Source organism: Carex rostrata, chromosome 6 (genome assembly GCF_964058835.1).
Source record: "Carex rostrata chromosome 6, lpCarRost1.2, whole genome shotgun sequence".
Lineage (NCBI taxonomy): Eukaryota > Viridiplantae > Streptophyta > Magnoliopsida > Poales > Cyperaceae > Carex > Carex rostrata.
Genome location: NC_135923.1, coordinates 5840252 through 5858503, shown reverse-complemented (window position 1 = coordinate 5858503; position 18252 = coordinate 5840252).

The window sequence follows — 18252 nt, the reverse complement described above, 5'->3', positions numbered from 1 at the left end:
CCGATTAGCTATTTGAACCTGATCAGTGTCCTCCCCTAATAGAAATTCTAGATCGGTCTTAATTGACGTGCAAGGTTAATATATCATTCTAACTATACAATCAAGAAAAAAAATATTCGTTCTTTCTTCTAATATACATAATTAATATTATATGAATATCATTATTATACTATTCATTTGATGATCAAAACGCACCCCTCGAGTTCTTTAACTGAAAAATGTCATTTTTTTTACCTCTGCATTTTTTGTTATAATATATACTCTATGCAACTAAAGTCTTACCAAATTTCTCATCCGACCAGGGCGGAACTAGACTTTCAAATTATGAAAGTCAAATATATATAGAGTCAATTATATAAAATTTTTGTGCAGAGAATATATATTAATTTTACAATTTCTTAACATTTTACTCTAAAAAATATATAAAATCATACATAAAATCTAAAAAAAATAAAAAAAGGGACCAATTCATCCCATACCTCCTCTTTATTTCTGCCTCTGCATGAGACAGGTATAAATTTGTACCAAAAAGTATAACCGTACCCTTGTGCAGTTAAGAGAGAAAAAAATATCTTGGTAAGACGTTAACTCAAAACTATTCCAATAGTTTCAACCGGACAATGAAAAAGGAAAGATATGAATTTATTTAAAATTATGTATTTAGTGTATATAAATATTCTTGTATGAACATCACTATTAGATAAAAAAATCTCTGAGACTCCAAAACGCATAGACGGAAAGGAGGGGAGATGTCTGAGGGGCATCAAAACAAATTCAATTTAATAATCATAAGAAGTAACTGAATTTGGTTTGATCCATACTAAATTTTGTGTACACTTAATTTGTATGAAGCTTAAAATTATCCATACTAAATTTGATACATATCGAACGGTTTTTATTGAACATCAAACCAATTTTGATCCAATTTCAAATGAAAAGGCATGCTTGCAATAAAATAAGGGCACCTATAGTAATATTATTCATAGCTGAATACCTCTAAAAACACAAACGTTTTATATATATTTTTTTTTGAAAACCATGTAGAAACTACACAGTATAACACAAACGTTTTATAGAATGACCTTTGGAAATTCATACACATACACTTTCTTTAGTAATAAATTAATAAGTAATAACCGGTCCGGTAATCACGTTAACCATCTCCAAAGAAGAAAAAAACCAGAGAGGGTGATGATATTGACTTAATTTTTTAATTTAATTTTATTATCTGTGTTATCGTGTGTTGGATAAAGTCAAATTAACATTGTTAATATCTTTATACGTACGGATTGAACTAGTCAATGTAGCATAACAACAAAATTTCATCGGTTATATTTGCATTTCATACTTGAAATTTTTTAATATACTTTTTTTTTAATATTTCAAATAGATCAGTCCATAACTTAAAACTCTCGATCTCTTCTAATACATAAGAACATAACACGAATATGTCATGTCAGGTGAGCAGCAAATAGTGTCAAACTATATTAATTTTAAATAATATCTCCGAATTAATATAATAATCTGTATTAGCACCGAAAGTTTTATCAAATTCTGACAAAATGCCTAACATCTACATCTAGCTTACCAATCGAAGATCCCAATTGAACAGCACGACACAGAATTAATTAACTATCCTTGTTTTCCTGAAAGAAAGGGGGAGACAGTGAAAGACTGGAACTCTAAACTTGTTGAGAAAATATGACACTTGCTGGTGGGACCCAAGAGGTCCTTTTGAGAAAGGTGGTGGCAAGTGGCAGACTGGCATTGTTGGAGGGAAGGATTTATTAATTTTATCAGTGTTTTAAAATGCGGCCGCATGGGCGGCATATGCGTATGCGGTCAGCAGCCGTGCTCAGAATGTCCATGCGGCCGCATATGCGGTCATGCGGATTAAAAATACGGCCATGTGGTCTGAATATGCGGTCATGCAGACTGAAATATGCGGCCATGCAGTCTTTCCATGCGGTTTTGATAATTTGATTGTATTTTAATTAAAATGTATATTAAAAAAATCAAAAAATTATTGCTGGTTATGTTATTATGTGAAAATAAATTCAAATATATGAATATGAATATATATATATATATATATATATATATATATATAGAGTTAGGCTGGGGTGCTATGGATAGCATAGAGGCCTCTATGCTACGGCTCAATATTCGAGTTTTCAAAATCCAAATGGTCGATCCGAACCGTTCATCTTATTCTCCATATTAATATCTGCTTGGAGATCAAATTTTACATTTTTCTGAATTTTTTTACTATTTATTAAGTATTTTACAAAATTGTTGATCCAACGGTGGCTGCACAAAACAGTAAAACCGTTGGATTAGCGATTTTCAAAGTGGCTTAATAAATAGTAAAAAAATTCAGAAAATTATAAAATTTGGTCTCCAAGCAGATATTAATATGGAGAATAAGATGAACGGTTCGGATCGACCGTTTGGATTTTGAAAACTCGAATATTGAGCCGTAGCACGGGAGGCCACTATGCTATCCATAGCACCCAGCCTAACTATATATATATATATATAGAGGTTGGCTAAGATCAAAGTGGTAGTTCCTGAGCTTTGGTGCTACCAATTCGTTTTTTAATTTTCGAAGTTCAAAACGTCAATCCGAACCGTTCAAGTTGTTCTCCATATTAAATTGTGCTTGGAGACCAAATTTTACATTTTTCTGAATTTTTTTACTATTTATTAAGCTACTTTGAAAATCGCTGATCCAACGGTGGCATAACAAAACAGTAAAATCAGAAGCCACCGTTGGATTAGCTGTTTTCAAAGTGGCTTAATAAATAGTAAAAAAATTCAGAAAAATGTAAAATTTGGTCTCCAAGCACAATTTAATATGGAGAACAACTTAAACGGTTCGGATCGACGTTTTGAACTTTGAAAATTGAAAAACGAATTGGTAGCACCAAAGCTCAGGAACTACCACTTTGATCTTAGCCAACCTCATATATATATATATATATAGAGTACGGCTAACGCGCTTCCTCTAGCATATGGGCCGAAATACTTCCAGTGGAAATTTGAAATTTCAAAATCTAAAAAGTCGATCTGAACCGTTCATCTCCTTCTTCATATTAATATCTGCTTGGAGACCAAATTTTACATTTTTCTGAAATTTTTTACTATTTATTAAGCCACTTTGAAAATCGCTGATCCAACGGTGGCTTAACAAAACAGTAAAACCATTGGATCAGCGATTTTCAAAGCGACTTAATAAATAGTAACAAATTTCAGAAAAATGTAAAATTTGGTCTCCAAGCAGATATTAATATGGAGAAGAAGATGAACGGTTCAGATCGACTTTTTGGATTTTGAAATTTCAAATTTCTACCGGAAGCATTTCGGCCCATATGCTAGAGGAAGCGCGTTAGCCGTACTCTCTCTCTATATATATATATATATATATACACACACGTGAATTTATATTTTAAAATCCGCATGTAAATCTGCATATGCGGTATGCAGTGGCCTTCCGCATGCATGAACAAAACCGCATTTTAAAACATTGAATTTTATAATACGGACACATCAAAAGCTCTTTGTTAGCGCAGATTGTCACCCCCAGATCACACCCCATGTTTGCTCCCAATTCCTCTCCAATTGCTTGATTTTGTGGTAATGAGCAATGACTAATGAAAGCCTACGGCGTGAAATTTTGCAAAAAAATAAAATAAATAAATTCAAGACTTGTTTGTTTTTGCGGTTGTACATGTTAATAATTGGATCAAATTTAAGTTGGTTGATAAGATCTTATAATTTTATAACATGGACATTTTTTTAATGAAATGGACATATCAAAAACTGTTTGTTTGGCGTCTAGCGCGGATTATCACACCCATGTCTGCTTTCAATTCATCTCCATTTTTGTTGTAGAGTGAAAAAAATAAGATTTGCTTTGCCGGTTGTACATGTATAATTGGATCGAAGTTCAAGTTGGTGGAAAGATTTTATAATTTTATAATATGGACATCAAAAGCTGTTTATTTGGCGTCTAGCGCAGATTGTCACCCCCATATCACACCCCGTGTTTGCTCTCAAGTCCTCTGCATTTTGTTCTAGCCAGATAAATTCAAGATTTGTGTTAAAGGTTAGTGCATTTTGTTCTGTATTTTTTTTTATAAAAAATTTAGTGACTTTAAACAAATAAATTCAAGGCTTGTGTTGAGGTTGAGCATGTAGTAATTTGTATCAAAATTTAAGTTCCTGGTGGCTTGTTATTTTGTGTCTCAAGAAGCCTTACAAATTGTAATATTTAGCTAGGCGATCTCTTGAATTGAATTTGAGATCTTAATTTTAAAAATCATTGGAATAATTTATTTGATGCAGTGGATTGTAAAGTGATTTACTTAGTGTTTTAATTTTAACACACTATTGAAAAAATAATTGAAAAATTAACTAAACTTTTATAGTAATATAGAGTTATAGAAATGTCTCATCGTATTTTTAATAATGTCATGATATGTAAAAACGTGTCATTATGTACAAACAATTTTGAACATAAACAAGCTACTTTAATCATACAAGCTCAAGCTCTCTTTGTTTGGTCTCAGATGAATGTAGATGTTTACAGCTTACAAATTTAAATCCATTAGAAAGATTAATTATTATAATTGTAGAATATTGATAAAATATATATTAAGAATATTATCAATCATCCATCATTGTACCCCAATTTGAGCTATCTTATATAAACTTGTACTTTTATTTTTAAAGTAGTGCTCGTTAGTACAATTTGTCTGTATATCTCAGGAATATCCAAGTCTAAAATAAATAATCTAGCACAATCACCTTTCGTATAATGCTATAAGCAGTGTTTTACATGTGAGTTCGTAGACCACACATGCTTTTGTTTGTATATACAAAAAAACACATGCCAGATATTCAATAGCAAATTATAATTTTCAATTTTTTTTTTGTCAAGCTATACATAGAAAATTGATGACACAAATCTGTCATTTAATATATTTTTGTATATTAGTATTTCTCATTTTTTTAACTATTTGTTTAAATCAATGGTACTATAGTTCTTTTAATGTATATTTACTTTGGTATTTTGGAAGTATGCTCATTTGAATTGTATATGCACTTTTGTTTAGTTGCATATTTGATGTAGACCAACTTTAATAATGACACAATAACAAAGTGGTACATCCACAAAATAAATACGCCTAGAAATAACATATAAAAGTATGATGAGGGTTCAAATGTCTTCATTTTTTGAGCCCCATCATGCCTCTATTTATAAAACATTAATAACTAAAAATATGAATTATAAATGTCAAAATAAAATCGTTAGATCTGATTTATGTTATTTTCTTTATATGCTCATAAAAAATTATCACATATTAGTTTTATTTATATGTGAATCAATAAGTTGAAAAATTAACGTCTAAAAATTATCCACATCAGTACGTTTTTACAAGCTCTTGATGACAACCAAAACAATATTGAAATGTCATAATTTTTTACACGTGCATATATAAAATGATGTAGATCATATCCAGCGGTTTTATTTTAACTTTTTAAGTTTTGAATTTTCAGTTGTTAATTTTTTTTTTTAAAAATAGAAGTGTGATGAAGGCACAAAAAATGAAGGCATTTGAACCCCTCTAAAAGTAGAATGCGTATCCTTTGCATTAACTCAATAAAGAATCTTTTGAGTTAATGAATCTCAACCGTTTAATTTTAAACGGAGCCAATCCTGTCACTGCATATGATATAGGGGGCCCTTTAATATTAGTGCGGATCTAATTTACACGAATCTTAAAATAGATTGGAGGGTTAAGATTCATTAACTCAAAAAATTCTCTTTTGAGTTAATGCAGAGGATACGAATTCCTAAAAGTATACAACACTTCACTGTAGCCATAGAATGATGGAATTCACCAAAAACTTCTATATGAGAAATGGATTTGTCCGGAAAACATGGGAATGGACTGAAAGGTAGACTGAGCAGGTCACAAGTCACTCAATCCAGAAACGGATGAGACATTATCGGATGGAACAGCATTCTTTTAATCTGCACTTGTCGTTGTATTCATCATATGTATTTTTTTTTGCCCTTATTAATCTTTCGTTGATTGACCCTTTTTTGCAACCAAGTTGTGGCTATTAGTGTATCAGCGTGCCCTCTTATCTTTTTCCCCATGTTACTTCCTTTTTTGCCTTCTTTTTTATCTTTCATTTCGGTATTGCTTTTACTTGGTAGAAGAGGGTTCAAATGCCTTCATTTTTTGTGCCTCCATTATGTCTCTATTTTTTAAAACTTAAATAACTCAAAGTTTAAAACTTAAACGTCAAAATAAAACCGTTAGATGTGATCTATGTTATTTTTTCTATGTTTTCATAAAAAATTATCACATTTTGATTTTGCTTTTATATAAATCAAGAAGATGAAAAATCAACGTCTAAAAAGTATCCACATTAGTATACATTTTTACAAGTTCAAGATAACAATCAAAACGAAGTTGAAATGCCATAATTTTTTACACGTGCATAAATAAAATGATGTAGTTCATATCCAACGGTTTTATTTTGAATTTTAAAATTTAAATTTTGAGTTATTAAACATTTTAAAAATAGAGGCATGATGGAGGCACACAAAATGGAGGCATTTGAACCCTCCTCCACTTGGTATGAGTGTTTTGGGGGAGGGGCATACGGAAACGTATCCTATGTAGTTTGTATTAGTTAAATAATTATCACTGTACCCAATCTCAGTTAAATAATTACTTTTTTTAGGCCAATTGCAGATGTATTGAGAGTCTTTAAGATTCGTGTTAGATTATTTAAGATTTTATAGATTAAACAGACGGTGATACACGGTAGAGTATTCTACTGAATCTGAATCTGAGAGGATATCCGGATCCTCTAAAATAACTTAGAGATTGAGTTTGGATCTGAACCGTCCAATTAAAATTGTACGAACATTATTAGAGGGATTATGTGAATTCTATCTCAGACCGGAATGATTCGAATTATGATCAGATAGTCCATATCCAATATCAAAATTTGAGTTACTTTAGGAGTGTGAGTTGGGTCACCTAATGTAACTTAAATTTTTAGTTTGGGTTCAGACGGTTTTATCAGAATCCGAATTGATCCGATCCGAGATAAAATGCATGAAATCCCTTTAATATTCACAACAAAGTAAAAAATCCTCCTTCGGTTCAGTAGCAAACAATGTCACCCTCCGTGTAAGAAGTTATGAGTTTGAAATCAGACAGAGTCGACCTCTATCTTTGTATCTTTTCTTTTAGGAAAACCTGTGGGTATCTTTGTATCTAAGATGAAGAGGGTTAAAATACACCATTCTTTTTGTGCTCTTAACGTGCACCCTCATCTCATATCTTCATTTTTAAAGTTTAAATAGTTGATTTGAATCTTTTAACGTGTTATTCATATTAAAATGTGCTTGGAGACCAAAATTTACATTTTTTTAGAAATTTTTTACTATTTTTTCAGAATTTTTGATTAAACTAAACAATAATAAAAAAATTCAGCAAAGTGATGATTTTCAAAAATTCTGAAAAAATAGTAAAAAATTTCAAAAAATATAAAATTTGGTCTCCAAGCACATTTTAATATGAAGAATACATTGGGAGATTCAAATCGACTATTTGAACTTTGAAAATGAAAATACAAGAAAAGAATGCACGTTATGAGCACAAAAGAAATAGTGCATTTTAACCCTCCTCGTCTAAAATATATATATATATATATATATATAGAGAGAGAGAGAGAGAGAGAGAGAGATGGGCTATGGTGCATTGCAATGCATGAACCCCCTTATGCATTGCACTATAATCATGGATTTAAAGTCCAAACGACCGATCCGAACCGTTAGATGTTTAATCCATATTGAAATGTAGTTGGAGACCAAATTTTACATTTTTTGGAATTTTTTTACTATTTATTAAGCATTTTTGAAAATTGCTGTTTTGCTGTGAACAGTAAAAAACAGTAAAATTTTCTGGACCATCAGATCAGCGACTTTCAAAATTACTTAATAAATAGTAAACAAATTCCAAAAAATGTAAAATTTGGTCCCCAAGCACATATTAATATGAAGAACAAGATGAACGGTTCGGATTGGTCGTTTGGACTTTAAATCCATGATTTATAGTGCAATGCATAAGAGAGTTCATGCATTGCAATGCACCATAGCCCATCTCTCTCTCTCTCTGTATATATATATAGGGTCTGTCTAAATTGCTGCTGGCAGCATTTCGGCAGAGGTGCTGCCGGGGCTATATTTAGCCGTGTGATGTCCAAACAACAAATCCAAACCGTTAGATGTTTAATCTATATTATAATCTACTTGGAGACCAAATTTTACATTTTTTGGAATTTTTTTACTATATATTAAGCTGGTTTGAAAACCGCTGATTTCAGTAAATTTCTGCAGCATTGAAATCAGCGGTTTTCAAACCAGCTTAATATATAGTAAAAAAATTCCAAAAAATATAAAATTTGGTCTCCAAGTAGATTATAATATAGATTAAACATCTAACGGTTTAGATTTGTCGTTTGAACATCAAAAAATAGAAAAAACAGTGGCAGCACTGCCGGCAGAAATGCTGCCGGCAGCAAATTAGTCACAGCCTATATATATATATATTTATATATATTTTTAGGAAATAAAATATATATTCACACCAAACCAGATCAGAAGGTCTGGATCAAAATTCGAAATTTGAGTCATCTCAGGCGTGGGGTCTCTGGCACACTTACACCCCCGTACCTTCTCCTTTGACTCAGCATTCAAGTTGCGAAGATTATGGTCACGTTATAAATAAGAAGACTTTTCTTTCGGTAAAGAAAAAAAAAAAAGGAAGACTCTCGGTCCCGTGCATTACATGCTGCTATTTTTTAATAGCTCTGTTTTTTGTTGTTATTGTTGTTGTTGTTAATGCAATGTCTAACGAAGGCAAATGCAAAGTATGAATGAATAATGGCGTATAATAATTTTATCTTGCATTTCTTACATGAAAGAGTTGCGAATTTATCCCTGCTAATGGTAAAACAATCTGATACATTCAAGCAAGATGCATCAATTTTAAGCACTTAAATGCTTAAAATTACCAAAGAAATTAATTCAGAAAGCAAGTGCTCACTCAGCACATAAATTTAATTTTAAAATTTTTATAAAAAAATTGTGAGGACGAAGACAGATTTTTTTTTAAAAATATCATAGAAGAAATCAAATTAGTAATTCAATTTCTTTGAAAACTTCTGTGACAGACAGAGAGAAATAGACTGAATCTAAGAAATCGAATAAAAAAAATACTTAAATTTTAATTAACCAAATACCTTGCATAAAAAAAAAACCCATCAATCTGATATCCGACAAAATTTAAATTTAATGATTAAAAATTCTGCACAGCATTCAACGAAAGAGAAATATAATATTTTTCTTCTCCAGTCAACTTGGGGAATATAATATGATACCCATTCCACAATGAGTCAGTGATCTCTGATCAGCCGACAGCCAGATACTTTAGAAAAAGAAAAAGAATGATATTGATTGCAAATAAACAATAAAATAAAACGGTGTGATTGAGGATGGAATCATGGAAATACAAGGAAAAAGAAAAATATCTTGATTCTTGGACCATATGTTGTCATTGTTTGATTGACAATGGCATTTTTGTTGCCTTGTCAAATTACTTTCTAAGCTATTAGACTATTAGTGTTTCTGTTTTTTCTCATTTCTCATTCACAAATGATTTTATAAAAAATCTCTAATTTAAAAAAAAAATTATGGTAAACAGGCAAACTATATGTAATCTAGCTCAACAATAGAATGAGTTCAGTTATTGGAACAATAATTTTGAGCTTTAAGATCTCATCAGAAAAAGGAGCGACAAGTTGCCCAACTTGTACATGAAAAAAATTAAAAATGCACTAAGAAATAGCTAAATATAATGTGATCGCAATTTAAAAATTTAAATACAAATATTTTAAATTGGGAGACTTTTTTCTCAATTTCATTTTGAAAATGAAGGTTCGACTTCTGACTTTTCTTAAAAAAATAGTTGTGCAAAATCTAGTCCTAAATTTTTTTTATTTTGAAAGAAGCGGGTATAGATCCGTTGATTTCTATTACTAAATAAAAACCATATTACATTATTCGTGAACCCGATACCAATACTGGTACCAACAACATAAAACAAAAGCATACAAACAGACCACACTGATAGACATCAAGAGGACACCAACAAGCAAAACATAAAACCTCAAAATTAAGCTAAGTTAATAAAAAAGCCCCTGAACTAAGAAATATTCCAGCTATAAACAAAAAGATCATGTACTAGGAAAAACACAAAAATTGTATCCTTGAAGCTTCTTGTTTCTCCATTTTCAAACTTTTTTTTTTTATTTAAACCCGTAGGTCATTGCATTACTTAGAACATTCAGTATTACATACCAGTGTAATCCTAACCATTCCTAATGATATTAATTCCACTTCCATCTCAGTACACCTAATGCCTAACAATCTTATCCCATCCTACAGCTCCATATGCTACCCTAAAACATGAATTTAAAAAACCTAAAATAAACCTACTTCAAGGAGCAGTAAACAGATAACAGATCTAATAAAAAAAAAAAAAAAAAAAATTAAGTGTTGAGATGTTGAAGAATTTCGTGTCCAAGTCTGTGAACTCTATCCCAGTTTGTACCGGCCACTGGTACAGAGGGCCTTTAAAAGTCTTCTCCATTTTCAAACTCCATCATCCCGAATATGATATATCCATTCCAATTTCTATGGAGATAGTAAGCAAATCTCCTAACCAAGAGGAAACTTACCGTCCTAAATTTAATGTTTTTTATATAAGTTAGTTATTGCATCAACATGTACATATTGGTCCCTATGATTAATAGTAGCCCGCCACTAACATTAATTATAGTCCCTTAGTCAACTCCGGTCCAGAAGCTCCTTCATTGGTGATTGTCATTATGTCACATGCTTGCTTGATCAGATATGCGTCTAAACAGTACATGAAAGCATATTAATTAATTTGTTTAAAAGGCTCATCATATCTCATATTTTATGTCTTCGTTTTCAAAGTTCAACATAATATTTATACTAAAATATGCATAGAGATGAAATTTTATATTTTTTGAAAGTTTTTTTACAATTTTTTAAGATATGTACAAAATCTCTGTTTTTGAACTGTTCAAAAATCAGTGATTTTCTACCCATCTTAAAAAATAGTAAAAAAATTTCATCCCTAACCATATTTTAGTATATATATCATGTTGAACGGTTTAGATCGACAATTTGGACTTTGAAAACGAAGATATAAAATATGAGGTATGATGAGATATGAAAGACATGAGGCATTGGAACCCTGTATTAATTTCGCACAAATTCTACATTTTCGTTTCAAACCTTTAAGAATGCAACATCGTTCTTGTTGTAAAATAATTACAACTTTAAATAACAAAACACAAATATCACACGAATGAACATGTAATTACTTTGCATCGTAGCAATACAAATTTAAAATACAACTTCAATTAATTAGCTAACTTGTATGGAGTAAAAAAAAAGGTTTTGTAAAATTAAAGCTAATGGGATGTTATAATAAAACTATATTAAATATGTCATAGGAAAAGTTTCTTATATTTCAACAATATTAATCGGATATATCAACAGTATCCTATGGATCTAATAAAAATGTAATCTTTTTTTTTTTTTGTAAAATATTCACATGCAAACTCAAATAATATAATGTAAAATCCACATACAAATTCATATACATGAAACCATCGGATCTGATTTAAAGGCAAAGCTAGCATGGAGTAGGGGTAGGCAGCTGCCTATTTATTTTTTGTGTCAATTTTGAATTTAACAAAATTGAGTTTTGTTGATTTGGAAAAAAAGTGAACAGACACTCTTTGGAGAAGAAAGATAATTAGATACTACTTTCTAAATAAAGTTAGTATATTAATTCATTAAGTATAAAAATAGAAATAATGATTGGTTCACAATGAATTATGAGCATCTAGAAATTATTTAGACCTTAATATTCAATTCAGAACATTGTGCCTTACTATTTGACAATTTTAACATATAGTGAATCTATTTATTTTTAAACTATCACAAAAATTATATTAATTACAAAGTATAGTGAAAAAAAATAATTGTTAACATGACTTTTTTTACCAACTTGTTTAGAAATTAAAAAAAAAATCATTTTTAAACAAGCATGCATTCTTAATTTTATTTTTATTAAAAATAATAACTATTTCTTAATAATTTTTTTTTGTCTATTCTGATAATCCTACTAGCTGCGCCACTGATCCGATTATAAAAATATTCGTTCTAGTCGCGATTCTTTCCTAACTATGGAATATTTTTTTGCAAAGTGAGATAAAAATTCAAAAAATAATATGAGAAAGAATTTCTTGTAAATAAAACAACAAAAATTGTGAAAGGCAATCCATGCCACGCGCAAAAGGACGAAAGACTCTCACTTTATATAGTTAGCCAGGTGGGGACCACTTAATAATCTCACCCACGTGCTCCTCTCAAAGCAGTTATGGAAAGAAAAAGGCAAACATTTTGTTGATATCTTCTCCAGCCCTATGAAACAGGAGATCTCCTTACATTTTGTAAGATCAGTGAATGCATCGAGTCCAGATTCAGTGAAGTAACTCAATTTTTGGATTTTAAATCGGGACCGTCCGATTCGGATCTGTGATAATCTATTCAAAGTGCAGCGCACACATTCTGATAGATGAATTCGAATCGCGAAGCAATTTAGAACGACGGATTTGAATCGGACGATCTCGATCCAAAATATAAAGATTGAGTTACTTTAGGATCCGGACCGGTGAATGCACTGCGCCACTTCCTCTGGCCCTCTGAGGGAGATGGAGATATTGACAGAATTAGTTTGATTTCATACAGCGTATCAAACTTGTACTTTGACATTGTCTCTTTATTGTTAGTGCGCTGTGTGAAGCAAAATAATCTGTGTCAATATATTTACCCTTTGAACCTTTGAACGGAATTTTTTTTTGCTTGCTTTTGATCAAGGGGATCGATATCCAATCTATTGGTCTGAGTCTACTCTGAGATTAGTGCTAGTACATTTCTCAAAACCTTCCTAATAGAACCAATCCTGCATATTTGCACTGGAAAATAAAATTCCAAAACGACAAGGATAATTACTTCAATTGATCTTCAGTGACAGGAAGACAGTCCTGTGTTGAAAGATGTGACATGGAAACAGCACCAAACTTTTTAGTTTGATTTATTTCAGTTAAATTTAGAAATTAAATTATCTAAAACAAAATTAATTTCAGTTATATTTTTATAGAAAATTTAAAATTAGAAAGTTTGATCTTATCTCTATTTAAAAAATATATCTCGATAGTGATTTAAAGAGCTTAATATGCAAGAACAAAATATTATTATTAGCCTCTTCACCAACATTTGTATGGGTATTAAATTTGGGTAAATTTGTAGCATGTCAGATACAATTAATGTGGTACATGAGGAGGAGGTATAAGTTAAGGGACATGGGGTGCTAAGCATCTCTATGAATTTTTTTTTTTTTTTCATTTTGTCCTTTATGTTTTAGTTCTTAAATAAAATAATACTATCAGTATCACTCGTAAAATAAAATTACATGCTCAATTTTCTATTTTCTTCATTAAATTGCGACGTAATATACAATTGAAAAAAAAATATAGAAATTTATAATTAGGGTGAGTAAAAAAAAGTTGCTGACTAGCTTAATCAATATTAGGTCAAATCAATTGGTCAAACTTTGTGGATGAAGTCTCATTGTGGGACGTGTCTTTGGCTCTGTTTCCATGACTGCGCGGTATGGAAACATTCATCACCTTTTTTTCCCAAAAATATTTGTTTATGACATCAATTAATGTAAAAGTTGTCATTGACATACCAACTACCTGAAAAAAAAATTAATACAAGCGTCTGATAATTAGCACATAAAATAATTAGCCAATAAGTTAACGTGCTCTGCAAGCATCAATTGCATGGTGTTTTGACTCTATATCATCATTTGAAATTTAATGAACAACTCAACATACATAATATGTTCTTATATATACATTATTTTAGGAAATTAATTTTATAATATTTTTTTGGGGTTGGATAAATCAATCAACTGTATTATCCATGACCATTCAATAGTGATTCCTTTTTTGAGTTTATTATTCACGGAGATCGTTTTGCTTATTATACAAGTTGAGCGCTTTATTATCATATTGTTTGTTTTGTTATTTGCATGAATCGTTTGTATTATCCAGTAGAACAATAATTGCTGACTTTATTCCATCACAAATTCTTATTGAGAATATCTTGTTAAAAGATCAAAAATAGTTTTACTTTTGATTTTAAATCTTGACAGGATTGTAATTTCATTCACTCGATACTTGTCAGTACCGTCGGTAAATTTGAAATAAACACCCCAAATAAAATTATAATTAGAGGTTTTTGATGTACCACCAGTCTGTACGAAGTTAAAATTCATTATCTGTACTGCTGTACATATACAATTGTTGTGTTTTCTTTATTTGATATGTATTGTATCTCTTCTAATCATTTTTGTTGTATGGTCAGCTTGTTTTTTTATTTTATTATTCATATTATTTGCTTCGTTAGTCAAATCAATCAGTAATCAGTTTGATTATTCAGTTCCATGGCATGTTAATTTGGTCCGGTCTAAAAAAAGAGCGTTGAAGGAGGATGGTTGTCCGGTCTAACAGGAAAAACTGTTAACTCAAATTGATATGTGTCAATCATACCTTTTTAATCATTTATTCTAATTACTGCATTCGATATGGCGGGTATGAGTAAAAATTTTTTCCGTTAATTTATCGAGTGTGAGTATGGATAAAGATTTTTTTTTTGGTTAGCTAAATAGGTAAAGATACGTATAAAGGCTATTTCATATCCGTTATCCTATAAAATAATTAAATAAAATAAAATTATATGATGATGTTTGAGCAATAATTAGTGATGGTAAAATTTATCTGCATGATATTTCATATGATAATGTTTGAACAATATTAGTGATGTATTTTTGTTATTCAGTGTATGTTTTTTGCTATAAGAACAATGTTAAACATATTACTTTTATCAGCATGATTTGTTATTTAATTAAACAATTGAATGTCTGAAGAGATATTCGTGTTTTTTAATTATCTTGCTTTATTAAAAAAAAATTAGTTCGAGTTGATTGCACATTTGTTTTTTTATTAGTAATATGATTGCATATGTTTGAAATGAATGAGTTCCGATGTTATAAAACTTGTTCGCACAAAAGTATGCTATACACAAAGTTTCAGGTACAGCTAGCTGTACCCTTTTAAACAGTGATTTAGCTTTCGAATTAGGTTGCAAGTGCACAACTTTCGTTCAAGAGTATAATCAGGTATCGATCCTCAAGGACGGTACAGTTCAACTCTGAACCTTTGCTTGACTCAGTTAGGTACTAGATTTTGAGAAAAGATTGGTTTGATTTGTTTAAATTCCTAAGTTCAATAACAGAAAAGGAAAGCAATTAAACGTTTGGTTTTGCTTGATTTTAAAATAAAGTTTCTAGGGTTTCAGATTTCATCCTCAACTCTGCCTCTCTGGACCCTCACGCGACTCGCGTGCTCTCGCACGCGACCCGCGTGGTCCTCGAGTGAATGCAGCATTTGGCCTGTTTCTGAGTTATCTGCTTGTGTAAGGATCTGTTACCGTACCTAATCTTCCTAAACCTCAACTCTCGTTTATTGGCTTAATGAATCTGGTAAGGATGTGCAACTTCACCTTCTTAGATCTACAACCTCAAACTCTCGTTTACTGGTGCTCAACCTAAGTCAATTGTCTGGTTTGCTAAAGGTATCAACTATCTCTCAATAGATGAAAATTTCACCTCTCAGTTACTATTGATCTCACCTCTCGGATCTAAGATCTACCTCAAATACTTGATCTAATTGCAAGAAACATCAAGGTCAGAGTACTAGAAGAGATGCAAGAAACATTCAACAGTAGACATCAAGATTCATTCAAACAGTTACAATCAAGCAATGGAAGAATAATACTCAGACAATCAAACATAAGTAAAGCTCAAATTCAAGTTCAATGCATACAAACAGAATTTTAGATTACATCAACCCTAGAAACAAGAAAGATCTACTCAAGCATCATAAAGAAAGAGATAAGAGAAGAAATCATGATAAAACCGAAGGAGGAATTGGATCTAAGAAGAATCTTCCAATCTTCACTCCTCAGCTCCTCCTCTTTCTAGAGCGACACTTCAAAGGCCTTGAGATTTGAATTCTTGAATTTCTGAACCCCTTTGGTTAGTGGTAGAGAGGGGTCTTTTATAGCCTTCCCAAACGACCCCATCCAATTTGGGCCTTTACTGGGCTTTCATTGGGCCTCCGCCTTCTGCTCTGGGAAACTCCGATGTGAGTTGTGTTAATAGCGATGCGACCCGCATCAGAGTTTGTCTGATGCGCCTCGCGTCTGTGGTAGAGTCAGGGCGTGATGCGACTCGCGTCTGTGGTAGCGTCAGGGCGTGATGCTACCAGTGTTAGGTCTGATGCTACCAGCGTCAGGTCTGATGCTACCCGCGTCAGAATCTCAGAATGTCAGTAACTTTCCTGATTTCGCAAGTTTTCTGCAAAATAAGAATGAAAGCACAGCAGTACCACATTCTATAGATATTCAATGTAATAGACGCTATTTGATGGTTTAAAATGCAAATTTTGGTACGGGAATTGGTCAGAACAATAGATCAAATATGGTGATATCATATATGTAAAATACAATAAAATTAATTATTAAATTATATTTATTCGTTATTCACCTGCTATTGGCTCGTTACGCGATAATTTTAACAGATAAGGATAAGGTAGAGTAAGAACAGGGTATGTAAGATCAATTATTTGTTTTCTTCACCCTATCTGTCTCGTACTCATTGACACACCTAGTCAAATTACTGTATATCAAAATTCAAGACTAAAGATTGGAACTAAGGTGTTCTTAAGTTCATCAAGTCTATTTGTGAACTCGATTCTAAAATCTATTGAATTGACTTTAAACGATAAATCCAAACCATTGAAACTCATCTGCCTTATGAGTGATGAGTCTACATGCAAAAAATTTGAACTTCCAATTTTTTTTTTTTGATAAAGTGGGGAAAAAACCCACCAGTTTCCATTGAAACGAATAGAAGTTATGCTGGTACCAACTCAAAAAAGGAAGCTAGTAACAACTTACAAAAAAGCATATACAAATACCATGAAAAACAACATACAGGTACTGAAATGATAAGCATGCCCACAGAGCAAGAAATACCACATAAAGTTCTAACAACAAGAACATGCTCACATAGCATCAAAAGCAACAGCCCTTAGCTAAACAAAGAACACTAATCAACTCATGCCAGAGCCATTATTAGATCGATACTAAGCATTCCATCTTCCTGTATGTCCTCCTCGGCCTCTTGATGGATTACATCCTCTTCCTCTGTTAGGTGGAAACCAACCCTTGTAGGGCTCAAATCTGTACTTGGAATAATCAAGGCCTGACAAGGCATAGTAACAACATTCATTGGCATAATTAGGGATAGATAAGGTAATAAAACACTATTAAGGGTAGTACACCAAAAATTGTCAATATGATAATCTTGGATCCAACAGCCTGCAGAGAAGGAATAATAAGTGTATGTTGAAAACAAAGCTTATTTCTCTCTAGCCACAATGTCCATAGTACAACACCTCTAATTAGTTTTATTAATAAAGGTTCTTTTAAAAGAATATGAGCTGCTATATGGCAAATGTCAGACATGGTGAACCAGTAAACTGAAAATAATTATGAGATGCAATCCAAGTCCAAATTTAAAAAGTAAAAGTGCATGAATTAAAAAGATAATCTACTGTTTCAAAAGCACCATAGAAAGGACATGAATGATCTCCAGTCCAATCCCTTTTGCATAGGTTTTCTTTTATAAGAATACTATTTCTTTTTAACAACAACAAAAAAAAACTTGATCTTGACGGGTAATTTTAAATTCCAAATGGAAGTAAATTATGTATTAACAATTTTGAAATTACGAATTAATTTAGTATAAAATTAAATGGTCAAAATTTGAAGGTTTATAAATTTTTATTGCCTTCATTTTTGAATTTGATCATTTCACTCGTAAGATAAATGAGTTTCAATCTATTTGATTCGTCGTTTGAAACCAATCT